Below are 20,505 nucleotides of genomic sequence, written 5' to 3' on the forward strand. Positions count from 1 at the left end.
TACCACGTCAAGCAATTAATTATTATGTTAAAAAGGACAATAACATTTATGATAAGCATATAAAGCATTATACATAGGAAGAAACTTATTAGAACTAATACATAAAATCCAAGGATATTAGTGGCATAATTTTAATTGTTTTTCAGTTATGAGTTGTAAAATTTTTTTAAAATAATTTTTCCTATTAAAATTGACATAATTATAACACAAAGGTGACTTACAAAAAAATTGTTGTAACCCAAAAAGTTAAAATCAACTTTTTTACCACTAAATTTTCAAATGAAAATACACTGAACACTGTATTGAACAGGTAAAGAATAACTTAAACTGCATTAACAATAAACCAATAACAAAGCCTGCAATTACACTAAGAAAAACTTAGTGTAACTGCAAGCTAGGAGGATACAAACTGAGAATAATCACCAAGGCAAGGCAATCAGTCACACCTACACAGAGAAGTGGACAGCCCTAAAACCAATACAGGAACTGATAGAAAACCACAGCAGAAGCCAAGCACAACGTGAAGTCAGCCCACAAAGGATAACAACAATGATGCCAGGCAGTCACTCAACAGAACTTCAACACATAAACATAACCTACAGATCTCAATTCTTTGCCTATTCCTTTCTTTGTTAACCATAGGTCTTCAAACTGTACTGATCTTCCTTTATAATTTAACGACTTTATGAGTTATTTATTTTTTGAAATGTAAATAAAGTTTCCTCTTTCATCCATTAATTCATTGAAGAAGATCAACAAGGGTCAGAATTGTCTGGTATCCCAAAAATTTATAATCTATAATAATCCCAAAATTAATCTATAATTTTTTTTTTTTAATCAGTGCACTTACCTATTTCCTGTGATGGTTTCTCAATCCTGCCTATAAATGATGCATTTATTTCAATGATCACATTACAAAACAATAATAGTTTAAAAGCATTCTTAATGCAATCTTAAGTTTTGTTCAAGTAGTTTAAGTGAAGCACTAGGATTAAACATTTTTACCTAGTCAATACCATATTCAGTATATTTTCAGTTGAGTATTGTAATTCCTTTCATTCAAATCATATGTTTGCATTAATCCCATAATTCAGCATTATTTTTTAATTGTGCAGTATGGTAGAATTCCAGTTATCTATTTTTACCACTCATTTCACTCAAAGAAATATACATTTAATATTTTAGCATGAAAAAAAAAACACAATAAAATCGTGATTCCATTTATATAACCCATTATGAATGAAGTAAAGAATAAATTTTGATCCATGTCACTTATGTACAAATACCAATTCACACTGATATGAGGATAAAAGCACCACTTAAAAAAAAAAAAAAAAGCTAAAAATTCACTAATATATAAATTTCTGCAAATAGAAATTAATGTAATAGCCAACATGTAGATTTATTCCCACTAACAAAGTTTTTATGCATCACATCAGTGTGTTGGTGTTATATAAAAGTGGCATAGATAATCTACCCAGATATTAGTTAAATTTTTTTATTTGTATAGTCCCTCAAAACGGATTTTTTTCTGTACAGTTTAATTAACTCTGTAATAAACTAACAACATAATTTAGGTCTAGTGCTTCAGGTTACAAAAGAAGTTAACTTACGGGGCAAGTTAGTGCAATAGCATCATTTCTGTACAGACAACTTAAGTAGTTACGAATTGGCATCATTTAAGTATATCTCATTGTGAATACCTTCACAATGTGTTATCATGATATTGCATTACCTCGAATAAGTAATGCTTCACCACAGGAGAAGACTATTGTCACTTATTCTCAGTTAACAATAGTTAATAATAGCTAATAAGTAACTATTGTTACTTATTAGCTATTATTAACTAAACAATAAACTTTTTAGACATTAACTGCAATGCACAGAACTAGAGACAAAGGCATGAGTTGTTCTTGTAGGTTGTTTTGTAATGATTCAAATTCTTTCTTTTTGAGAGATGAGAAATAGTTTTACTTTTAAATATTAATATGAATCAGACAGAAACTGAAAACAAAGATGGCACCATCTTTTATGGTTTCTATGATAAATATATCATAGAAACCATAGCCAGTGAAGCAGTATGCAATATTCAGATCACCATTAGATTGCCCGAATTGCAAGAATTAAATGAGGACAGATCTGTTTTTTTTTTTTTTTTTTTTTTTTTTGATTAAAGTACAGAATCTTGTATCAAAAAAAAAAAGAAAAAAAAAAAAAAAAAGAAGCCAGATTGACATCTGTGGATCAGCAAAAAAAACACCTATTTTTTAAGCTTTATAAGCATATACAGTATATAACAGCCAAATAAATAAGCTACTGTATGACAACTCAGAAGTAAAATTGCACCATCCACTTGTAGAGGCTATACATAGCAAATGTAATGGTATCCAGTATCAGTAAAGCTTCATACATTACTGCAGCAAGAGTTAAGCTACAATGGGCAAGGGATAGAATTAATACTGTACAAAAAAGTTGCTTTATCGAATGGTCTTAATACCAAATAAATAGTAAAAGATGAAATGTGAATGGGATCAGTCTAGGTAGAAACCTTTTCATATAAAACAGATAAAAAATATAAATGCCTTCAGTGGGTAAAGAGCATGTTATATGGCTACTAAAGATGAGGTACATAGTTTCTGATGAGACAAAATTTAATCTGGATGAATCTGATGGTGTGCTTCATGTAGGTGCAGAAAAAGTGCAAATCGTCAAATGCCCAAAAGGATAAGTGCTAAGAGGTTTCATTACCAGTAATATCCTCAAGGAGAAACAGATAACAGTGGCAATTTTTCAGAGGTAATTTGAGGTAATTTGCTCAAGGGCAAGAAAGATGAGTTAATTCCAACTATTTTTAAATTATTCACTCACAATCTGAATAACATTTATTATTCATTTATTAATATTTATTTTTTCATATTTTTGCATCCAGGTTCAGCCATTTTTAAATAATGATTTCCAAATGGCCTAGTATTAGCCCATCAAGAACTGAAAAGTTTTAAGCAATCCAACAGCTTGAATAAAGTCAAGAACTTCAAGGATCCAGTATTCATGCTTGGTGTTCACTGATTCTTTTGAAAGGAATTCTGAGACATAGCTCACATAAAAAGAATTTCCCAAGTGAGTATGTCAGAAATAAGTGGGGTGGGAATGTTTATTTACTACTGGTTTGAATTTTGTACAAAAATGTTAAAAGTTTTTTGTCTGCTACAGTATAATGTCTAAAGAAAAGGCTGGAACATCAAAATCAGTTTTGGGATAGGTAGGCCATTACGAAGATGGAGTATATAAAATTGTGCTGAACATGGGAAAATATATTAAGAAAAGAAAGTGAATTCTGGAAAAATGATTAAAATTTCTTTGAGAGTGTTGTATGTCAATGGAGGAGAAAGTGTTATAAGAAGATAATAATATGGAGGAAAGCTATTATTTATTTTCGACATCAAGAGTGGAGAGAGAGAGAGAGAGAAAGAGAGAGAAAAAATAGTGGTAGATGATTTTAACAAATGTGCCATTTGTAGAAAGATTCATGAATTTTATGTTGCAGGAAAAGAAAAAAAAAGCTGATCATCAAGAAACTTTTTCCTATTTTGAAACAAGAGTTAAAAGTTATGCCATGTGAATATTTATGCCAATTTCTTAAACAAATGGGATTTCACGGAAAAAGCACCAATATAAATGGCTAATTCTGATTAAAAGGCAGGAAACAAAGGCTGGAGAGCTACATATGTCTCCAGAATTAAGAAATACAGAACAGATTGTCATCCAATAATTAAATTTGATGAATCATATATTAATTCATCACATGTAAAAAAACTCATAATGGCAGTTGTCTGATGAATGCATAGTTGAAATAATTATTGGAAACACAACTTTCAACTTATAATAGTATATGCTGGTAGAAGTGATGGCTTTATCAACAAATGTGCTTTTAATGTTTAAATCAAATACAGAGACTGGGGATTATCATAATGATATGAACTTCAAAAATTTCAGCATACAGGTAGAGTGAACTTTTGCTGAATTTACCATCCGATTCTGTCATCTTAATGGACAATGCAAGCTATAACAGCGTGCGAGTCAATAAACCTAAAAGTGCATCTAAAAAAATATATATATATCATAGAATGGCTTTCAAAAAATAACATGTCACACATAAATTGAACCACAGACAAGATAATTTTAACCCATGGATATAAAGTTTTGCAGATTCTATCATATTTAAATCGAATTGAATTAGTGTGGGATTATATTCAAGTTCAGGTAGCTGAAAATAGTACCAGTAATTATCTCAATGTTGTTCAAAATGCAGTTCTTGCAATACACACTGGCACAACAGAAAAAATGCTACATTTGTAATAAAAAATTGGGTATACTTTTTTGCTGTCTTTTTTTAAATTTTTTATTGTTGTCTGAAGACAAATAAATAGTTGTGTGTGTGTGTGTAAAAACTAACTATAAAATATTAATTTTTGGTAGAAAACTGATGTTTTATTGCTTCTCTTGTCACCCAGCCCTTAAAATTTCAAGGTAGCATTACCTCATATATGACAACTGTCACTGCACAGATTCTTTTCAAAATGACTAAGCTATAGATATGAAATTTTTCCAGAATACATAAAATAATTCTCCCTCACAATGCCAATATGATGCAAAGCTATCATTACTGCTCATTATATTAAAGTCCCGTTGTATTGGGACTTTAACATAATGTTAAAGACATTATGTTAAAGTCCCAATAGTTAGACCACATCTTGAGTACTGCATACAGATCTGGCAGCTTCACTTTAAGAAGGATGTGAATCTCTTGGAATGGATGCAAAAAGCAACCAGATTAGTCCAGGATGCAAAAGGGTACTCTTACCATAAAAGACTTCAGCTTCCAAACTGTAGCACTTGGAAACTAGTGCACCCGTGAAGGGACCTAAGGCTTTACATGGATTGAGTAAACTGAATGCTGATGGCATCCTAATTCTTTCTCAGACAACACATATAAACGGACATATACTTAAATTGAAAAAAAGGGTGGTTGCAGGATAAATGCATGGAAATTTGCTTTCAGCCAGAGTAATCGATTGTTGGAATAAATTTCCATCTCCAAAACAGATAGTTTGAATAAATTTAAGGAATCATAAGACAAATTATTAGAGGGGATGGAGAGATGTGATTTTTTTTTTTTTTTTTTTTTTGCTGATGCTGTATAAAGCTTGCTTCCTTGCATCATTTGCCAGTGCTAATACTAATGTCTGTGGAAGCAAACAAATTTTAATGTCTGAAACTCTACAAAACAAAGCTATTTATCATTAAGAGTCATATTTAAACAATTTTTCTTCAAAAAGGAATTTAGTTTTGTAACTTATAAATCACTTTTGTAGAGCTAAGGTAAAATAGGGTTACACTGTATTGCTTATTTTTGAATATTAACTCTTGATTATATTCAAATATGTTTTTATATCTACTATACACAATATATATCAGTTTTAAACAATTTTAATCAAACATTTAGAAAAATGTGGAGGAAAAAAAGAAAAAAGGTGACAGAATAAATTCTCCCAACACTGTACATATGCTGGCATTCCCTGATTCCTCTGATTTGCATAAATTGAACTAAAAAAGCTTACAAACCATTAATGTTTTGGCTTTATACTGCAGCCGCTGATAAAATGGGTCTATGATGCATCTGCAACTACGTTGTCTCATTAATCAGTTTCATGTTTCTAGCAAAGTTATTGTTAAGAAGTCTGGTTAAGAAGAAGAAGAAATAGTAACACATTACTTAACACAAAAAGTTAGCAATACTGAATATTTATGATCTCCAGCAAAATCACTAAGAAAGCTTTCCAAGCAATATGGATTGTCACATAAGAGGGCACAAAACTTTTGAACCTTCATGCCTATTGTATTCCAGTTATGCATGAACTTAAGGCACCAGACAATGAGAAAAAAAAATAATAATCAAATCAGTATTGTCAGTGGTTTTAAAATTTAATTCAAAAATGACACACAAATTTTGGATAAAGCCTTTTCAGAGATAAGGCACTGTTTCATCCAAGTTAACATGTAAAAAGTCAGAACAGAATATGAGGTACTGAAAATTTCCCAAGCAGCCACTGCTGCATAAAAGCAACAGTCAGTGTTGTTTCATGTTGGCATATAGTTAATCTGTTTTTTATTTTTTTTTCAGGAAATAATTAATGTACAGCATTATGAGGTTTAATAATATAGTTCATTTCCTTAGTGGAAGTTGGTGAACAAGAGAACTAGTTTTAACAAGATGAGAGAGTGGGGAATACTATAAACACAACAATGATTTTGGAAATATTCTTTGGGAAAAGCATTATATTTGTGGCCATCAAGATGGCTAAATCACATGACTGTTTTACTTTGGGTTTATTTAACATGTATTCCTAAAAGGGATATTCTGACAACCTTCATACATTACAACAATTACAAAGAAGTGCATTTCAAATCTAACCCAGGCAACTCTTTGCCATGTCTATGATGAAAAATGGAGACTGGGCTCCTATCTGCTGCCTCTGTAATAGAGGTTAATACTATCTACTTGTGCTAGATGAAATGCAGCATTCAGTTCTTAAAGCAAGGCAGTAAAAACAGACCATAGCCATTTTTTGTTTTCAACATGAGCTCATTGTATTTTCAACAAAAGATTTATTTAAAAAAAAAAAAAAAAAAAAAATCACAGATTATCAATGATGACAATTTCAGTAATATAAGTTAATAACTAATAATTAATGTCATTATTCATTCATAGTTACTGACTGCTTGTGGATATCCAGCAATATCAATTCCCAGATTCAAGAAATTAAAAGAATAAACACAATTCAAATAAATAAATTAGAAGGAAGAAACATTTTTAGACCATTTCAGTGATACACAGTCTATAAATTATTATTATTAGTAGTATAAGTTATGTGCAAATTACATAACTTGTAGCTTAAAGAACATTTTGAAAATCTGAATATATAAAGAATATCCATCATTTAATTATTTTGTGAAGAAAGATGACAGAGATGAATCGTAATGAGAAAAGAATAAAACTGATTTCATTATATTGAATGTGAAGCAATCAGCTAAAATCATGAATACACATCTCTTAATTTCACTGTAACTGTTTCTTTCTTTAAATGTTCTATTGATTCTGTATAAAATTAAATCTGATGATCATTCCTTTACATGTATATCTTTAACATAAATTAAATGTACTAAGACATACAATTGCTTTGATCTTCAAATAAATGTATACTAATGTTAAAAATTAAAAAATAAAAGTAATAAATAAATATGTAAAAGCAGAATTAATTTTTTTCAAGGACAATCCAGCAAGGGTCAACAGGAAGATTAAGTTTCTGTAGGACTGAAAAGTATGAGTGGACAGAAATTAAAACAGAAATGTCCTGATGGGACATGCTACAAACAAAAAAAAAAAATAAATAAATAATAAAAATAATAATAATAAATAATAGTGGGATGCTTAGTATCAAAACAAAGGTGTCATCACATTACTTTGTTTTATTAAGTTATTGCAATTTAGTAAGCACAATTAAACATCTTCAAAGAAAATGCTATCCTCTTATCTTGTTAAAATTCTGCTGTATATTAATCAATTATAAACATATGCAAATATAACTTGGAAATTATAACCACGTGCATAATTTTTTTATATTCATACATCCAATAACAGCCCGCATTTACGTGACATCATGTAATAATGGTTTACTATATATATTTTGATTGCTACGTGCAGAATCTAATCAGGTTTAACAACAAGCATGAGAAGCTCTTATTTCCATTTTTAGTAATAAGCCATATGAGGCAACCTCTTAAAATTTAGGTTTTAACTGAACTACAGTTATAAAATAAAGTAAAACTGGAGAAGAAATAAAGTTTTGTTCCATATTACAGTATACTTAAGTGTTGGAGCACATTAAATTGAATTTAAAAATAATCTTATGTTCTTCAAAATTCATAAAAGATTCTAACATTTTCTATGACAGAAACAAAGCTGAATGCATGCAATTCATTATTAGAAACTTTTCACTGGCACTGTTTCCAGTACAATTTTGAAAATTAGGCAGATGGATCCTAGATTTTTTCCACGCTCTAAAATAAGTACAGTAGCAGCCACAAAAACTGCACCACTCTCTTACAAAGTTTATTATTTCATAAGCATCTTCCTATTCCTGTACGTGTGAAACTGTATCACCTGTAGGCATTGTCTCATCATCCTGTAATATTAGCATGTTTTTGCAGAGAGAGAGAGAGAGAGTACATGCCATCACTTTCTGTTCAGCAGTGGTATGACATACAACAGTTAACTAGAAGGAAGAAAAGTAGTTATTACCCTTGGGCTTTTTCAAAAAGGTTGGTTTGTAATTAGTCTTCTGTCAAGATTCTTAAAATGTGAGGCCAGAAATATGAAAGGGAAATCTGGAACACGGCTGAAGCAATTAGTACTAAGGTCACAGGAAAGACTATAGCCTCTGTGGTCATCATGCAAGCTTCACAGACCTAAAAGTCATGTGGGAGGAACTGCCTAGTGTAAAAGCAAGTGAAAGAAAGAACAGTCTGACAAGGGGTGGTCATGAGTGGCCTGAAAGAATATTGACCTTAAGAAGCAAATACACATTGACTTTACTACAAAGAAACCAAAACTATAAGGAAAAAAATCCCCAATCAGTCTAAAGAACATGTGTTAATTAGACAATTGTGGTGGTAGATGACTTTCATCAACCGGTGAAATACCACCACTTTGCTCATTGGAGGCTTGAAGTGGTGAAACCCATGTTTAGTCTCTAGAGCAAAGTTTCTGGCATCCCACTCCCCCCATACTTCTCCTTCAACCCATGCACGGTACTAAGTATTATAGGTTTTGATACCTTTCGTGTTTGGGGTTTTCATAAAAAAAAAAAAAAAAAAAAAAAAAATGGATGGGAATCAATAAGCATCTGATGTGTCCAAATTTAACCTCCACAGATTGGATGAGAAACAATACATTCAATGTAAACTAAGTGAAACTTACCACCTTGAATGCACTGAATCAACAGTAAAATTTCCATTGAGCCAGATGGTTTGGAGATGCAAAACAAGCAACAGCATGGGCAAAATACACTTTGTAAAATGTAGTGTTAATGGTGACTACTAAAAAAAATTAAAGGAGACACTTATGCCTGTTATCAGAGACCAATTTCAGGAAAGAGGAAACTATTTCATGCACGACTCTGCACCCTTGTCATATTACAGGCAAAGTAAGTGCAACAGTACTCAATCATTTCATGCTGTTTCCAGAATGTTAATGATTAATTTGTGCCAAATACTACTATTTTATATTTAGGTGAAGAATTTCATGCATGGCACATATAACTGATGCTTTATATCCAGGAAGTAGCCCAAATCTGAACTTCACAGAAAACTGCTGGCATTTTATGAAACAGAAACTTGCTGTAAAGAAGCCATCAAGCAAAATAGGGGCAAGAAACTATATTCTTCTTGTATCATGCACAAGATAATGATTACATCAAGAATCAGGAATCTGACACATGCAGCATGCCACACAATAGCAGTAATTTTTTTGCCTTCGTAAAGGTGACTACAGTGGTCTCAGAGATTTTTCAAGTTCTATACAGTAGGACCAACTGATGATGTTAACAACAGCAAATTCTAAATGAGAAGCATTCAAGGAAGTAATCTTGTAAGCTACTAGGCTTTTGTTCCCACTAAGAAATGCTGTTCTAGGTTTAAGCCCAAATGGATGTCAGATGAGTTAATGAGATTCATAGCAGAGAAGAAAAATGCATGGGATGCATATAAATTATCAGGCAACACGCCTATGGTATATACAAGCTAGTCTGTAATCAAGTCACAAAAGGAGATTAGGCAAGCGAAGGCAGATCATGTGAAATCTTTGGAAATGGATGCAAAGAAAAACAGCAAAGGCTTCTTTATTTATATAAACTCTAAAAGGAAGGGGATGAATCAGATTGGTCCACTTGATATCAATGATATCAATGGTATCAAGTGGACCAATAGTGAATATCAATGGTATTAAAGTTGACTGTTGATGATCCTGCTCAGATAGCAAACAAACTGAATTAGTATTTTGCATCTACATTCACTCATGTTATTAAGGAAGGAAAATGCTAGAAGTTTATCAAATTGTAACAGGGGGGCTTAATGAATTTGTAATAACTGAGAGCAAAGTGGAGGAGAAATTGTTGAAGTTAAACATAAGAAAGGCACCTGGGATGGAAGGAATCTATCCAGTTATATTAAAGAGGTGGCAAAGGAACTAAGCAAACGCTTGGCCAAAATTATGAGAGTATCCTTGAACTCACTGGAAGTCCCCACGGACTAGAGATGTAAAAATGTATCCCCAATTCACAAAGGGGGAGGGGGATCGAAGGGTGACACGAGTAATTACACACCAGTTAGTTTAACACACCATTATTTTACCTGGAACACGTCTGTTCCGGGTAAAATAATGGAGTCACTGGTTAAAGATGCATTGCAAGATCATCTACACAAGACTGCAAGCAATAATTCAGACACCGCATGGGTTTGTTAAGGGAAAGTCTTATCTGACAAATTTGATTGAATACTATGATGTGGTCACAAAGAAACTGGATGCAAAAAATAATTTTGATATCATATACTTGGATTTCAGGAAAGCTTTTGATACTGTTGCACATGGAAGACTACTGTACAAATTGGAGCAATATAGCATTAAGGGTAAGTTGCTACAATGGATGAAAGGATGGTTGAGTGGGAGAAGACAGAGTGATAATCAATGGATACTGCTCTTTGTAGACTAATGTTATTAGTGGTGTCCCCTATGGTTCGGCGTTGGGCCCATTGTTGTTTTGTATATTTATCAATGATATTGATGAAGGTATATCAAGCTTAATGTCAAAGTTTGCAGATGATACAAAGGTTGGGAGGATTGTTAATAACAGTAATGACAGTATGCTGCTGCTGCAACAGGATCTGGAAAAGTTGGGCAGATGGGCTGAGAAGTGGCAACTGAATTTTAACATTGCAAATGCAAAGTACTGCATATGGTAGCAGTAACCCCAGAGAAATGTACCAACCAGATGGTGTTACACTCAGGGTAGTGGAGAATGAAAGAGAACTGGGGGTAATTGTGCAGTCAGATATGAAGTTTTCTGAGCAGTGCAGACAGGCTGCCACATAGGTCATGGGGTCTTGGTAATGATATACTGGATTTTTGTGAGCAGGGATAAGGAGGTGTTTATTCCCTTATATAAGGCAATGGTCAGGTCACACCTTGAGTACTGCGTACAGGTCTGGAAGCCTCATTTTAGGAAGGATGTAGAGTTGCTAAAATGAGTACATAGAAGGGCAACAAGGCTGGGTGAGGGGAACAAAGGGGTACTCTTACGAAGAAAGGCTTAAGTTCTGCAAATTGCAGCATCTGGAGACTAGGCACCTACGAGGTCATCTGATTGAGGTGTATAAGGCCTTGAATGGTTTGAGTAGGCTCAATGCTGATGGGATTCTTCCTCTTGCTCAGATTACAAACCTGAGGGGGCATAAACTGAAACTGAGGAAAGACAGTTGCCAAATAGATGTGCGGAAATTTTTCTTTAGCCAGCGGGTAGTTGATTGCTGGAACAAACTTCCATCCTTTGTTGTGGAAGTTGATAGCTTAAATAAATTCAAGGTAAAACTATACAAACATTTGGAATGAATGGATGGGTGAAATGGGAAGGGTTTTTTTTTTTTTTTTGGTTGATGCTGTATATGCTTGTTTACTTGCATCATATGCCTCTATTAATGCTAATTAAAGCTCAGGAATTGATACAGATCTTTTACAAAAGACCTCCAAGGCTTATGTCGTACTCTGTTTACCAGCATTAATATCCCCCCCCCCCCAGTTAATTTTAACTCAAAACAGCAGTCACAATGTAAAGGTATATGTACAGCCTGCTCAACATTCAATCATTTTTGGTTAGTTTATCAGAAAATTCAATGTATAGCGGCAATTATTTCAGTTTATAAAAGGGACAATTTTAAACTAAATAAAAGGGACAATTTTTTTTAAAACACTACACATTTCCTAAAAATTGTCACATTTCTATATATTTGAATATCCCACATTACTGATTTTCATTTCAGTGTAAACCAAAAGTCCAACAGGAAATTTGAACTGTGTGATATTCTTAAAATAATTTATTTTATTTTCCTATATATGAAAGGAAAGGAAAGCATATATTAAAAGAAAAAAAAAAAAAAAAAGGGTAAAATTAATTCATGAAGTTTAGTAGTTTTTCCTGATACAGCTTGCTTGGCATAAAATGTTTACCACAAACTGGTAAAAAAAAATACATTTTTTTTGTGTGATTCTGACACCTAAAGATCATTACATTTATTTTAACCCTTGCATTAGTGCACAATGGTCAAAAAATATTTTATAATTAACCATTAAAATAAATAAGAGATAAAAAATTAACTCTAAATAAATAAGAGATTTAAAACAATCAAAAAAGAAAAAACTGTTTTCAATAATATAACCACATTTCTCAGACAGTAAGACTTAAAATATAATGCTAACTACAGTAAGACATTTAATTATAATTTTTATGACAGTAACATTTGGTTAGTTTTTTTCTCAGTTTACAATGTTCAAAGATCAAATATTAATTAAAACATTTCATTTCAAATATTTAAATGATACTGTGTACAAAATTCATTTCTTAAAATACATTTTAAATAATTTGAGATGATCTTAATTTGTGTCTCAATCATTACTAACTGTAAACAAAGAAATTACAAATTGTTATTAAATGTGTGCATACAAAAATTATATTTACAGAAAGACAAGTAAGATAATGAAATTAGAATTTTATTTAGGAATTTTTTGAGGATGCAGTAAGATAATAAAAAAAAAGAAAAAAAAATTGGTAACTATAATTATAATAGATGTAAACATTTATGAATAGTAAGCAGTTCCAGCATAACACTGGATGTTGTAATAGCATAAATATTAATTACACATTATAATATGCAGCGTAAATAAAATTGTGTTTAATTGGTAGGGGTGTCAGTTTTGTATGTGTTCTACAATTAATCAGAATGCATATGAAAATCTACAGCAACAATGACTTAAACTTGTGAATATGAAGGGGCATACAACAAGCATTCATGTTAATGTCCTCTACAAATTATACTAATATCACTTCGTTTTTGTTTTCCTATGAATTGGTTGCTAATTTTTCAAATGAATGGTTAAAAGCTGTCCTAGACTTAGTATTTCCTATGCAAGGAAACACTAATTGAGGTCCACATGTGAGTTTTGTGAAAATTTAGTTTACTACAGGACTGATCTCGTGATACAATCTATTATTATCACGCACTTAAAACTTGACTCGAGTCTACATTTTTGTATTTATACCAAATCCTGAATCAAAAAAATACGTGCCTGGCATCCATTTTCCCACCGACAATGATGTCATTGCTGCAGTGGATGCATTTCTGGAGGCCCAAGAAAAAACTTTATTTGCAGCTGGAATCAATGCATTGCAGCATTGATGGCAAAAGTGTATAGACTCCAAAGGGGAGTATGTCAGAAAGTAATACATTACCAGACTCCTCAAATAAACCCTTCATACTCAGGCCACAAACTTTTCAAACATCCGTCATACACAGAAAGCCGCCATTTTAAATAGCAATAATTGTTTAAGATTTGGGATCAAAAATTACTGGTGTGGAATATGGAGTATCACAAGTTGCAGCAGTTGTCTGACTGCACTGAGTTCAGCATAATAAAGTGCATTTAAAGATACTTTAGGAAGAGTGGCTGACATGGAAGTGAGTATTTTTAAAGCAAACACATCAAAATATTCTCTAATCCTCAATAAAAGCAATTTAATATTAGAAGTGCCACTAAAAAAAAAAAAAAAAACAAAACTGTTATTCAGTTACTATAATAATGATAAAAACCCAAGGTTTCCAGTAAGTTCATAATTAGTTTCTGATGGAATCATGCAACTCTAAATGATATTGCATGAAACAACGAAATTTCAACACTCTTTAACATAGAAGTTTCAAAACAGTGTGGAGTAGTTTGTGAAGAACTGCCACTTTTGCATGATGAAAATTAGTACTAAGCCTGATTTATCACAAAAGTAGCACTTTTATAAAATCACTATGTTAAAAAAAGCCACCTGCATTTAAAAGGAAATAAGTGGAACCAAATGTCATCTTATCAAATCCTGTTAGCTTAATTCATTGAAAAGTAGATTACAGCCATTCTCAGAAAACAACACAAATACAGATATAATTTTCTGGGAAAAAAAAAAAAAATAAAAAAATACAGTATATGAGAAATCACAAAGATGGGTATATGATATGAAAGAAGTTTCAATTATAAAAAATTATGAATAGTAATATTAATAATAAGTTACTAATAATTGTTTAATCTAAATAATATGTAAATAACCCTGAGGTTTCACTATCAGCTATTAGTAAGCAGGTGTCCTAGAAATCATAAGTCTATAAAGATATAACCTAACAGTGACCACTGTTAGATACAACAAAAACTTGTTCCAGAAGTAGAAGGTATCATGAAATGTTCAGTTAATTAAAATAAGGAAAACTCAGCATTTTAAAAGACTAAACTTTGTAATATTTTTAAGATTAATATAATGTATTTATTATTGAAATAGAGACACTAACTGTTGCACAGAACATATAAAGCATCAATAACCTCAAAAATTAAGAACTATGGCAACAAAAATATCAGGTGTTCATATTTGTATCCTAGCATTTTAGTACTTTTGTGATTACCATTATGTAAGAGAGAGCATTTATGTATACTATCTCTCTTTTACTCAATTTGCGAATGATAATAACAAGGAATTTTAACTACTTTTGCAGTGAAAATATAACCATGAACTAGTAACTGTCATCAATTATTCGGGAATTTTTCAACACAAACATGTGACTGCTTAAATAATGCTCACATTTAATGAAATATTTAATCATGAAAGATTAATCTTGCAAATTAGTTTTCTTTTTAAGCTCTCACATTCAGAAGGCAAAAGACGTTTGTTAAAGCAAATGCTCACATGTACACCATTATTTATATCTAAAAATGTCTCATAATTTATGTACGTACTTGTTTTGTAAGGAATATTAATATTAAAATGTGCAGATTATGAAATTATGTGAGTGTGTTGCATTTCTTACCATATAAACTTTACTACATAAAATAATTAGCTTCTGCATTTTGTATGCTAAGAGAACACTATATGTATACTTTGGTTTACATCATTATTAAATTTTAGTGTAAACTTTAATATAGATTATGCAAAACATAAAAAATGAAAAAAAGAAACTACATAATGAATTAAGACTACTCAATAGGCAAATATAAATAACACAATGTTAAGAAGAAAGGGGCATATAAAAACAAACCAAGGTGAAGTACTGAATAGGATAATCAATAAGTATGGGAATAAAACGTTTCTAAAAATATGGCAACATCAACTCATGGGAATGACTGATTTGACTAGTTTAGTGGTATCATTACTGCATGACATCTCAAAAGAAGTTGAAAGTATGCAAATTTATCACATTCATGTGATATTTATCATCAGTAAATTGTACACTAGACTCTTTAATTTCTCACAGAAACAAAGGCTTGGGTAATGAAATAGGAAGGGGGAGAGTTCAAGAACAAATAAGGTTATAAGGCTTGAACAAAAACAAGTGAGAAAATTTCTAAAGGGGGTTGAGAAAATGTGGAACAGAGATGCAACTAATTAATCAAAACATTTGGTTTACCTTTTTTGATTGATCAAAATTTACTACTTGATTAACTAGAAATTCATTAAAATTCCATGAACATTATGAACAAACTATTCTATTAAACTCTGGATTTAGAAAAGTTAAGGCAATAACTTTACCTATTCAAAACATGATTTTTCCTTCAGTATAATGATATATCTAATAATATCAAAATTGTATATAAATTCGTTATTTACTAAAAAACCAAGCATTACTCTGAGTCTAAGATGATGCCCATAATTATACTTGATCTCTTGCAGAAAGCATGTAAACTAGCATTATATAATATACAGATCAGTAATGCTGCTTAAATACAGCTACTAACTGTAAAACTTAGAAATTATCACTTACAAATGAAATTTTTAATGATGGATTAACAAAATATAAGGAATGAATTTATCTTATTTTGTAAATATGCTATATCCAGACAAATGCTTTTGGTAGTATCACATTTTGAAAAATAAAATGGAATTATTATACATATTTATAATCACCTAGATATCCAACTGTAAACAAATCAAGCACTGAGGAATTATCATAGCACATTAAGACAAAATGTTATTAATCTAAAAACTGGGAAAAAGAAAAAAAAAAAAAAAAACAAAAAAAAAACACCTACATAAAATGGAATTTATCTGTTACTTCTAGAGGAAGGTGCAGATACTTAACACACAAGGATATAAAACTGATGACATATTTCAGATCAGTGTTATACATCATTATACACACATATTAGGCTTATTGTAGTATTGGTCTATTTTTTCTGTTCTGTCAACAATGTATTTGCCAGAACAAATATTAGTTATATTGAGTTTTTTGGTGGTGGTCATGGGAAGGGGGAGTAACACTGGAAAATAAAGTCAGAATGCAACAAGTTCAAAAAGTTATCATGGAATACCAACAATATCTAGAGGTAACAAACATATATGACCTGCATTGCTGGTTTATCAACAAAATTTATTCATCATTGCATATGATTACATCCAAACGAGGGTGTAATTCTAAGCACTTTGTATATCCAGACATATTTTCTACGTCTAGATTATACCAGATGGTGCTACCAGTGTATGTATTTCAATCCAACTTGCAAATTTTAAATATTTGAATTCCTTCAGTGGTGTGCACAATTTATCACTATTGTACTAGGAAGGCAAAGTTGCATTTCATACATAGCATTTAGCAAACTAAATTTGCTGCTTAATGCAGTGATTTCACGTTGTGGAAGCACTCTGCCATGAGTTTCACTGGTATTGCACTATTCCTACATAATGCAGATACTTATGTTTGAAATGCAACTTTGCCCTCTAATAGCATTTTACATTACTTGTAGAATACGCTTTTGCCATAAATGCACCCAGTTTATTTAAATGGGTACAAAAAACTGAGACTATAGTTACATGATTTGTGGAATTTTGACTGAAGTTATCTAAAGTTTGATTGATCCCCTTTGGTTTATTATGTGCAAGGCACCCACACTGCACATGATAAACTAAAGGGTTTAGAAAATTGTGCACAGTAATTTTTATTATGAAGCAGAAGTACAGATGTAGCAAAATGTTTACAAGCACACTACTTTTCAATGCATTCTCTTTGATTTTGCATTACAGCATCAAATGAAAGAAAAATAAATTTCCAATATTTCTCTAATTTGGCTCCTTATGATTTCTGGTTATTCTCAATAATGAAGGTATAAACACATTTGGGTCATCAGCAGGGGTAGTGATTTTTGACCTTGCAAAGTCTTCTTAATGACAGATACTCAAAATGCATATAAACAGTAGATCTATCACTAGTGTATACAGAAAGTAAGGAGAATACATTGAAAAGCAGCATGTTTTATTTTCACAGTAATTCCATCTCAGAATAAAAATTAGTAATCATTAACTTTTATTAAACAAAGCATGCAACAGTGTAATAAAACCCATTAAAATGGAATGTCCTTTTTAGCAAGTTTTAATCAGAATCATGTGATAACCATATTATGAGATAAACACAGTTATCATAAGAACTAGATAACATATATTGTTAGCCTATTCAACAACAAAAACAACAATAAAAGCTCCCAGCTTCATGCATAATTTAAGCAGTAATCTAATAAAAAGAGGAGAACTTATGTATTTGTTTGTTATAGAATAGCCTATTTGTCAACTGAATTTTAAAATGGAAGTGGCAGGTCTTTTTGGTGGCATTAGCCCCTCCTTTTACAAAGCTATTTACAGCCAGTTGTTCTGTGCTGCATTACAAATAATGTACCCATAAAACAAGTACAGTATGATGTTATTTATCTGGCAATACTTTCCCTCCCTAGAAGCCATTTTCATGAGAAATGTCAAGTGTTGTTTGACATTTAATGAACTAATATAAATAGGAATCTATATACAATTGCAAACAAAAATTTGCAATGGAAAAGAGCTTTTAATACAATGACACTTACTTCTCACTTTTGAGGTGCAATCAATTTCCTTGAAATTGCACTTAAAAAAAAAAAACACGTCTCATAGGAGAAGTATGATGCAATTTATTTATAATGTATTGCTCCCCTCATGCCACAGATGGCTTCTTTAGTAATTACTACCATTTCAACTGTAAGAGGCCAACCATTTCCATAAGACTGTCATTTATATAAGAAAGCCAACTGAGTCTGGAATTCTTATTTAAAGTTAAATCACCAAATTCTGCATGAGGGGTGAAATCGATGGGAGCAGTTAGAATTCCTACTATCCACTACTCTCCCACCAATGAGATAATAATAACCATTGAAACATAACACATTAAAAATAGTATCACACTTTTCTCGTGAGGTGTATTTACTTGTAGTGCAATAGGCAACTTTTTACAATAAAATTGTGAAATGCAAACCAATGCTTTTCCAATGCAAACTTTCAAAATAGCCTATTCTAGAACACATGAACAGAACTTCTCTATTTATATTAGCTTTCTATTTAAATAAGCCTGGAGTTTTTTTAACAGACCATCACTACTTGATATTTTTTTATTTCTCACCACTTGATATTTCTTGATATCACTTGATATTTCTCACCACTGAAATGGCTGTCCAGGAGGTGGAACTATTAAAAATAAATTCATACATTGCTTTAAGGTGCTGTTTATTTGGAGAGCAACATAACTAACTAATACAACTTATTTTGTTAGCCAGATAACAAAATAAGAGACCAATATCAACCATTGTTTACGACCAGTTTTTCATACTAGTTAAAAACAGCAGTTAAAAAAAAAAAGTCCCACTGTTTATGAGTACATAATTATGTAACAATTATGCTATTAGCATTCCTTCTTTTAATAGCATTTACAGCCCAATAAGTTTCAAAAAGACATTTCTAAATGTAATCAGAAAGAGTGTAAATATAAAGACACATTATTTAAGCTGTATTGCTATTAGTATAGGCACAACTTGGTTTACATATATAAAATGAATTGCATGCTTTTATGCTATTAAGTTTTTTAAATAGAGCAAAGGAATGAACTTTTTTCAGCCTCTATGGGCATATATTGTAATTTTTTAAGATAATCTTGTATCTTTTTTTTTTTTTATTTTTCCATAATACAGTATCAAATTACCATAATACCTGTAACCAGTAAACAGACCATCCATATAGAAAGTCACCTCTAGAAAGGGCAGACACACACAATTTACATAAATGTACAATATATTTCTAATAATAATGAATTCCTTGCTGGATCTAGTGTAATACCTGAACAAATATAATTGTAGCATTATAAATAAATCATTGCTACTAAATTCATTTTGGTAAGTAGTAAATTAAGGTAAGCAATTTCACCTATGAATAATACTACACAAATTGAACTGAACTTAGTTTTGCATATATTTCTTCTCATAAAATCCAACTTGAAGATATTTCAAATGCAATAATTTTATTCACTAAGCAATATATTAAACAATTAATTGACATTCCAAAAATGCAATGTCAGAAACAGTAAGTATTACAAATTATGTCTTGATTATTTGTTTTAACAATATTTTGTAACGGATTCTAATTAAAGGATGTCACAGCAACAGTAAGTAGCAGACAAGAAAATCTTCACTTAAAAAAGTTAAGAAAATAAAAATTTATAAGTATATACTGTACATTCAAAGCACTTTAGTTAGATTCAAAGCTAGGTAACAATCTATTAACCACTGTCTGTTGCATCAACGCTCTCATCGTGTAAACTTGTATTTCTGATTTTCTTATTAAGGGAAATTCATGAGTTTTCAGACTCTGCATGTATCCAAAAAGAGTATAATTGCACTATTTCACTTATTGGTCAATCTAGCTGAGACTATCACAGCTGAACTTGCACTGATATATCACAGACCACAGAAAATCAACAGCCTTTGAACATTTAACAAGGTTTTAAAACATCTGTGTTGTAGCATGTATTAAACAGATAACAATATTCATTTCATACAGAAAAATGAAAAAAAAAATAAAATAAAATAATAATAAAATAAAAATAAAATAAGGAATGAAATGTCAACTTATGATTCAAGAAATTGACAGAGTAATAACTGCAGCCTTTAAAAGGTGACTGATCAGGACTGACAGCTTAGCATTTAACATATAAAAAGCCTACAAGCAAATGACTATTTTTTTTAAATAGCAGGAATAACAATGTGCAATTAAAAAAATATGAAAAGAACTTTTATATTTTAAAGAAGGG

At 31.1% G+C, this 20,505-nt stretch overlaps 1 protein-coding gene across 1 annotated transcript in view; it reads right to left on the reverse strand.

Annotated features, from left to right (window-relative positions):
* Positions 1-20,505, reverse strand: part of LOC150084819 (acyl-CoA:lysophosphatidylglycerol acyltransferase 1-like) — a 155,987-nt gene that overhangs the window by 26,335 nt on the left and 109,147 nt on the right. The gene's annotated exons all lie outside the window — the stretch shown is intronic.

The sequence above is a fragment of the Mastigoproctus giganteus genome, chromosome 6 (assembly GCF_048544385.1).
Source record: "Mastigoproctus giganteus isolate SK-2022 chromosome 6, ASM4854438v1, whole genome shotgun sequence".
Lineage (NCBI taxonomy): Eukaryota > Metazoa > Arthropoda > Arachnida > Uropygi > Thelyphonidae > Mastigoproctus > Mastigoproctus giganteus.